Here is a 7,153-nt window from a genome sequence, read left to right as displayed (position 1 = left end):
TTGAGACACGTGCTAAATGTTTGTACAACAAATCTTTGACAGCAAAAGTCTAAAAGATGGAGAATTTTAAACAGGTTTTCAAAGTCTTACACTGTGGGCTCAGACAAATGTTAGATTGTTAATTGTCCTAACTCAAATTATGAGAATATCTTGCTTTGAAGCACAGGTCCCACAATCCTTTAGGAAGCAGGAAGCAGGAAGTATAGTGTGTTAGCTGATGGGCTACATCTTGAGCCCTGTTTTGGTTGCTTGTATTTATTTTCTTTTTGGTAAATTATCCATCATTAAAAGTATGGCCAATTAGCTGTTACCAACTGCTGTTTTAAATACACCTAGATATGTAAAGACAACTATTACTTAATAGCCTACTGAAGAAAACTTCACTCTCAGGGTAGCTCTGGAGTTTTAGGAGCGTCTTTTTGTTCGCCATTGTTATTTGTGATGGGCATCGGAAATAATGATGCCACCTTGAAGCGTTAGTTGCACAGAACGTCAACATATGTATATCATGTATGTGTGTTAGTGTGCATAGTTTACTGAGTCATGATGTTCAGTAGGAGTAGGCTTGTGACATTTGATGCAAATTCTCGCAATCAACCCCCAAAAAACACAAAATTAAAACTTTGTAGTCTCAAAGTAGAGATGTAAAAAATGTGCTAACTGCATGCAGCATCTTTGCCTGAAGTCTCTCTGAGCCCCAAAGTTTAAAATCATCTGTTTTATAACAGTGAACAGGTGCAACAAAAACTATTTGCATGGTTAAGGTTTGATGTAAATGATATGTTGTATTTGTATGTAATTTCGGTGATCTGACCCCTTAATTTACTTGAACCTAATCAAAAACATGTTTCTTGTTTAAACTCTGGAACAGTAATCCTCTACTTGAACAAGTGAAAAAGCTTGTTCGTCCAAAATTTCATTACCAATTACCAAACGGCAATCAATACACATCTTCTTTATTAATACACGTTATCCTGTTGGGAGTCTGCTGAGGCCTTGTAGCTCCGTAATGAAGGCAATAACAGAGAGCAGGCAGCGATCAACAGGAAGCAAAGAGGGAACATCGATAACTAATCAATAAGCAGCCGTCTTCATGGTCAACTGATTAACTTGGGAACAACAAACTGAGGGGGGTAGATAATAAGAGGATACAGAGTGAACACACCTCAACAGTGGAAATGTTGTGTAACAGATTGCGTGATTTCAGAGCAATACCTTTTGGGTAACGTTGTCTAAGCACTCCTGGTTGTTCTTGTGCAATGTTCTATTGGATAGAAAATGCTGTGTTGCTTGCCACTGAAAATATGTGGGCATTTTCAAAGAAACGTCAAGGAGCAATATGGATAGGCCTACATTTAGACGATGATATGAACAGTTTGTGTCGTTGATTTCCATTCCACAACTGAAAACACTGCCGCTCTTTAATTCTCTGCAATGAATGACAGCACTTTAAAAAGAGGCTGTCAAACAAATCTAAATCAGATGATGCATTTGACCATGGAACATTCACCCATATTGTATGGCTGTACCATGAGATGTTAATGCATGCACGACTTTGGCTAAATTAAATTAATGAAGTTGTGCAGTGCAGTGGGAGGTTCACGCATCACGCACATGGGAAAACAATGCCCAGACACTTGGAACATTAATCTGTGCCTGTCAGTGGCAAAACAAGCGTTTTTGTGAAGGTAAATACAGACGGGAAAATTTCCCTAGTAACCAACATTGTTGCTTGGATCTTGCATAATACTGGTCCAATGTCAAAGATTGTTGTTCCCATCAGTCACTTAGACACAGAAACATAGGAAAATGGGGCCCAGGTTTAAAAAGAAAAACATATTTACCCTTTAATAAAAGTGTGTACAGGTCAAAATCACTCAGCAACAAAACCACAGAACTCATGGTAGTCACTTTGTCATGGCAGGAAATAGGAAATAGCTTTAATGGCATTAATAATGGCTGCATTCCATTTAGGTTTGTCACCTGAGCCCTGTGCATGCTGGCATGAATAAATGTAACCAAGCCAGTAGAGATGATCTTAGTTACACCTTTCACAAATAACGTTACTAATGGCAGCCTCATTATGTGACAAGTCTAAACGTACCAAACGTCACCATAAGAGACAGTTCGCCCCAAAATCAAAATGCATGTTTTTTCGTTACCACTATACTAGTACTATTTATCAATCTAGATTGTTTTGGTGTGAGTTGCTCAGTGTTGGAGCTTTCAGTCGTAGAGATGTCTGCCTTCTCTCTCCAGTTTAATGCAGCTAGATAGCTCCTGGCTTGTGGCCCTCAAACGCCAAAAAATACAACCTTAACAGCAATGTCTCTTTCCAGAAATTATTACCCGGGTACTCAAGATAATCCACTTACCAGGTTGTAAGCAACTTCATGTACGACCTATTTTCATTCTGCCACAGAAAGTCTGATATCCCCAGCACTGGGCAACTCACACCAAAACAATCTACATTAATGAATAGCACTACAGGAAACAGGAAAATATGTGTGTTTTGTTTTTGGGGGGGGTTGAACTGGCCCTTTAAAATACTTTGTATTGGTGCTTCGTCAACTAGACATATTTTCACTTTTATGAATATATTGTAAAGTATGAGCAATATCTTTTTCATCACTTCAGCTGGTTAGTTTAGTTTGGCACAAATGTTGTTATTCTTTGGACAGAGCCTGGCTAGCTGTTTCCCCTTCAGTTTCAAACCGTTGTGCTAAGCTAAGCTAACTAGCTGGTGGCTGTATTTACCAAACAGACGTGACGGTGGCATCAATGTTCTCTTCTAACTCCCAGCAAGAAAGTAAATAATTGCCAAAATGCCAAACTGTTCCTCTAATCAGGAGATAATCCAGTAAGTATTGATTTGGTGATCAACACCCAGAAGAAAATCTTAAAACTGGGCTTTTTTAAGAGTCTAGTGTACACTCAACACTTTCTTAGCATAACATATAAAATATTGTATTTCAGCACCATTTAGTAGCACTTTGGGACAGTGCTAGTTTATTTGGGTCCATTGTGAAGCAAATGGATCAGACGGGGATGTAACTACAATATAGTATTATAGTTGTTTTTATTATTTACTCTATTAAAATGCCCAAAAGTAGTTAAAATCCCCATGAAATTAGCAAACCCACAAGGTCGTCAAACAGTCCAAACCCCAAAGTTCTGGTTCAAAGCAGTTTTTAGCATTTTTTGCTTTTTCACAGTGAAGCAATGAAACAAGTATCTTGATTAAGTTTCTGCTCATTGACAAAAGAATTGAGAATATTTCCAGATTTGGACTACCTGAAAGTCCATCCCTGTTGCTCATTTAGGCCCAGGCCTTTTTGATTTTCTTCTTTTTGTTTGTCTTTCTGCAGCGCATACTGTATGTCAGAGCTGGGGGACACAAACAAGTTCTCCTCCTGTCAGACCACTTAACACAAGCCTGTTTGTGATGAAAGAAACATTCCTCTTGTTTTTTTGGGTTGACCCTTTTGTGGCTGCACTTGGTTGCACTTAATTTAGTGTTACAAAGAAGAGGACTTGTGTGTGTGTGTGTCCGTGTGTGTCCGTGTGTGTCCGTGTGTGTGCGTGTGTGTTGTGCAGCGGTTTCCCTGTGACTAGCCCCCATAGCTGGTGTGAATATAAATGAGTGAGAAAGAGGGTTTCCACCACTGAACACAAAAGGGGGAGAAGAGGAGGAGGTCGAGAGGAGGAATTGTTGCTTCAGGCTGTTTTGCCTCCTGTCTCTTTTTCTCCTTTTGGCCATGTTCACCAAAGGAAGGAGAAGTTGGATTATCTCCCTCCTTTTCTCCCACAAGTCCCTGTCTCTCTGTCTTCTTGTTATCTTATTTATTTATCTGTGCAACCTTTGAACATTCTCATCCAATATTCTCCCTCTGTTTCTCAGCTTCATCTCACCTTACATTACGCAAAGACTATTTTTCCCTGTGTCCTTCCGTTTTCACCATTCATATGGTTCATATATATTCCATATTTCTGTCCCTCTCCTTCTCTCCATTCTTTCCCTAACCATTTAACACTATCACTTTCCCACCATCTTTGCTTCTGCCCCTCTCTCGCCCCAGAGCGATTGCTGTTATCTGATCTGACTGTAGCTTCAGATTAGATCCGACTCCCAACCTCAGCGTCCCTGCTACACACAGATACTCTGCCTGTGTTCAGGAACAGAAAAAGATCTGCCAGTACACCTGTTTTCCTCTGTAACACACAAAATACTATATGACATTTGCAAATCCTGCATTCAAAATCTCACTTTAAAGAATAATTTAACATTTTTGGAAATAGGCTGATTCACTTTCTTTCTGAGAGTTAAGCGAGGAGATGGATACCAATCAAAAACAGTTACAGGCAACTGGGTTACATCATCATCTGTAAAGCTCAAGCTTTCTAACTACCTCAACACCTTTCTCATATTTTAATACATGTAACCATGCAGCCAGACGTCTTCAAATTTTTTTAGGCCGAGGACCCCTTAGCTGAAACTAATTTTTTTACATAATTTGGCAGCTCCCCTGCTGTAACTCTGGGGATCCCCTCGGGGTCACGGACCTTCTGCTCTAAGCTGAACAGGTCTGGAATCAGGTTTTAGATTAGATTAGATTCAACTTTATTGTCAGGTACAAGGCAACCAAATGCAGGTTGGGTCTAACCAGAAGTACAATAGCAGTAAGTGCAGGATATACAATGGTTTCATAAGTGCAGGACATGGATATGTACTGGATGAATATAGAAATGAATTCTATTATAAACAGAATTTAACAGATAGATTTGTCCTATATATATAATACATAGATAACATGTATTGTGAGCAAGATTTACAGCTGGATATGTACTGAATATAATATACAGGTGGATATTACTATAAATAGAATTTTTACAGATATGTACAATTAACATAAGATACTGAGGGTTGTTACTATGACATAGTTTACAGGTGAATATGTACTATGAAAACATGTATATACAGATGGCTATTACTATAAACAGAATTTTATATATAATATTTTACTGTAAATCAGAACTTTTTATAATAAGTTAGGCCAAAATGAGCAATATAACAGTGGATTTAAAGCTAGTACAAATAAAGTCTGGGCAGAAGCTATCCAAATTAAATTGCAGTGGAAAGTAATTGCATATTACAGTTAAAGTATGGCATTGCAGATGTATATGTAAACAACTGGTACTGTAAATAAACAGTCAGCAGGGCAAATTGAAACACCAGTCAGGTGCTGTGTACATTTGAAATAAAGGGACCTGCAAATAGCTTTCACGCTCCCCTACACACACGTAGAAGCTTCATGATTGGATGTCTGTGACTTGTAATTGTTTCAATCACTTCCATTTGCTCAATTATTTTTCTGCATGCTGGCTGCATGCTTGTCTGACTCTACATTTTTTAAGTTTCTTGTATTCCTGAAAAAAAAATATCTTTATTACCTGATGAAATAGAGTAACTAAATATAATCTTTTTTTTTTTTTAAGCATTTGAAAGACCTGGGGGTTTGTTTTACAAAAGTGCCACAGAATTGTGCCACAGAAAGTTATTATCACATATATGTCACAAGTAGGGTGTTTTTTGGGGGGGATTAGTGAAACATGTCAACATGTACGTGAAAGGAAATGATCTAATGTAGCAAATAGCAGCTTGCATGTTCTAAATTTAGTGAAACAGACACCTTTTTCCACTTCTAAACATGCAATAATCACACCGTCTTAATTTTTTAATACATTAAACAACATGTTTATCCCAATATTTCTTAAAATGCAAATCACCAAATCAGTGCTCACTTGGGCCAATGTTGGGCATTCCCTCCATATTGTCGTTGTCATGACCTGAAGAAATGAACATAGAGAGCACCACGATTGTGTTTTGTATATTTTTGCTTACTTGTGTGAAATCACCAATGTCTGTGCATCTAGATACTACATGCTTAAAAAAAACACTAAGTTCAGCACTAAATCGCTCTTTTTTTAATCTCACTGGGCCTTTCTGTCCATATGGTCGACGCTTGTCTTCCCATTTGTCATGTCGTCTGGGCCAGTGATGCTTTCCAACACATTAATATTCATCGATTCATTGCTTTTATCTGCATGAAATCGGGTTATTGGCAACGGTTGACAATTCAGCCTCTTTGCTCTCTTTCCTCTCGCTGTCACTCTCTTCTATATTCTTGTGTTTGCCTGTGTAGGCTACTGTATGATGGGGAAAAAAGCAAGAAAAGGAGAAGATTAATGCAAAAAAAGAGGAAACTAGTAAGGATTGGAAAGAGGCGAGAAAAATAACTGAGATAAAGAAGGAAGATAGAAATGAGTTGGATAAGTGAGTAATGAAGGGGACAGAGAAAAAGGGAGACAGAGTGAAAGAGACAGCGGTGACATCACAGACACTTTAAGTAGGTCAGGTAAGAAGTTGTGATGTCACTTACATTGGGCCCATTGGGCCAATCGCGTGCAAGGACACACCCCCCTTGTCCACTGCCAGAGGAAAACAAAACTGCGCCTCCCTTTCTGCAGCTGTCTCGAATCCCAGACAAACACACACACACACACACACACACACACACACACACACACACACACACACACACACACGTGAACATCCATGCTGCTATGAAGGCAGACATTGACAGTAACAGTATGCTACTACAATCCCTGAGGAGATGCAGCAAGTTTTACTTGTTTCATGCCTCTTCTTCTTCTTCTCTTTCCTCATTCCTCATGCTTCCTCCCACAAAGCACAGCTCTCCTCAAAGCCTCTTTAGATGGGGCTAAAGAGGACGTCTACACCACTCACTGCACTGGAGCTATTTGTGATTTTCTTTTGATTTTTTAGCGTCAAACAAATCCACTTTTCTTTAATCAGGGCCTGACAGGGGTGTGTGTGTGTGTGTGTGTGTGTGTGTGTGTCTCAGCAGTGCTTGGCAGATTTATACAGGCAAGGGAGTAGTAACCTGAGAACAATGGGGAAAATGAGATAACTTGACAAAAGCCTCATTGCCAAATACATTTTACAATGTTAAGGTAGGGAGTAGAAATAGAAAGTACAGGCCTGTACACAAATCAACATGTACCGTACATTTTTGCAGCAAGTGGTAAGAGGATCATATGTGTAACTCACGTTTCTGAGTGCAGAGAAAAG

The sequence above is a fragment of the Etheostoma cragini genome, chromosome 19 (assembly GCF_013103735.1).
Source record: "Etheostoma cragini isolate CJK2018 chromosome 19, CSU_Ecrag_1.0, whole genome shotgun sequence".
Lineage (NCBI taxonomy): Eukaryota > Metazoa > Chordata > Actinopteri > Perciformes > Percidae > Etheostoma > Etheostoma cragini.
The sequence above is the reverse complement of the archived record's forward strand: the minus strand, read 5'-3'. Positions refer to the sequence as shown.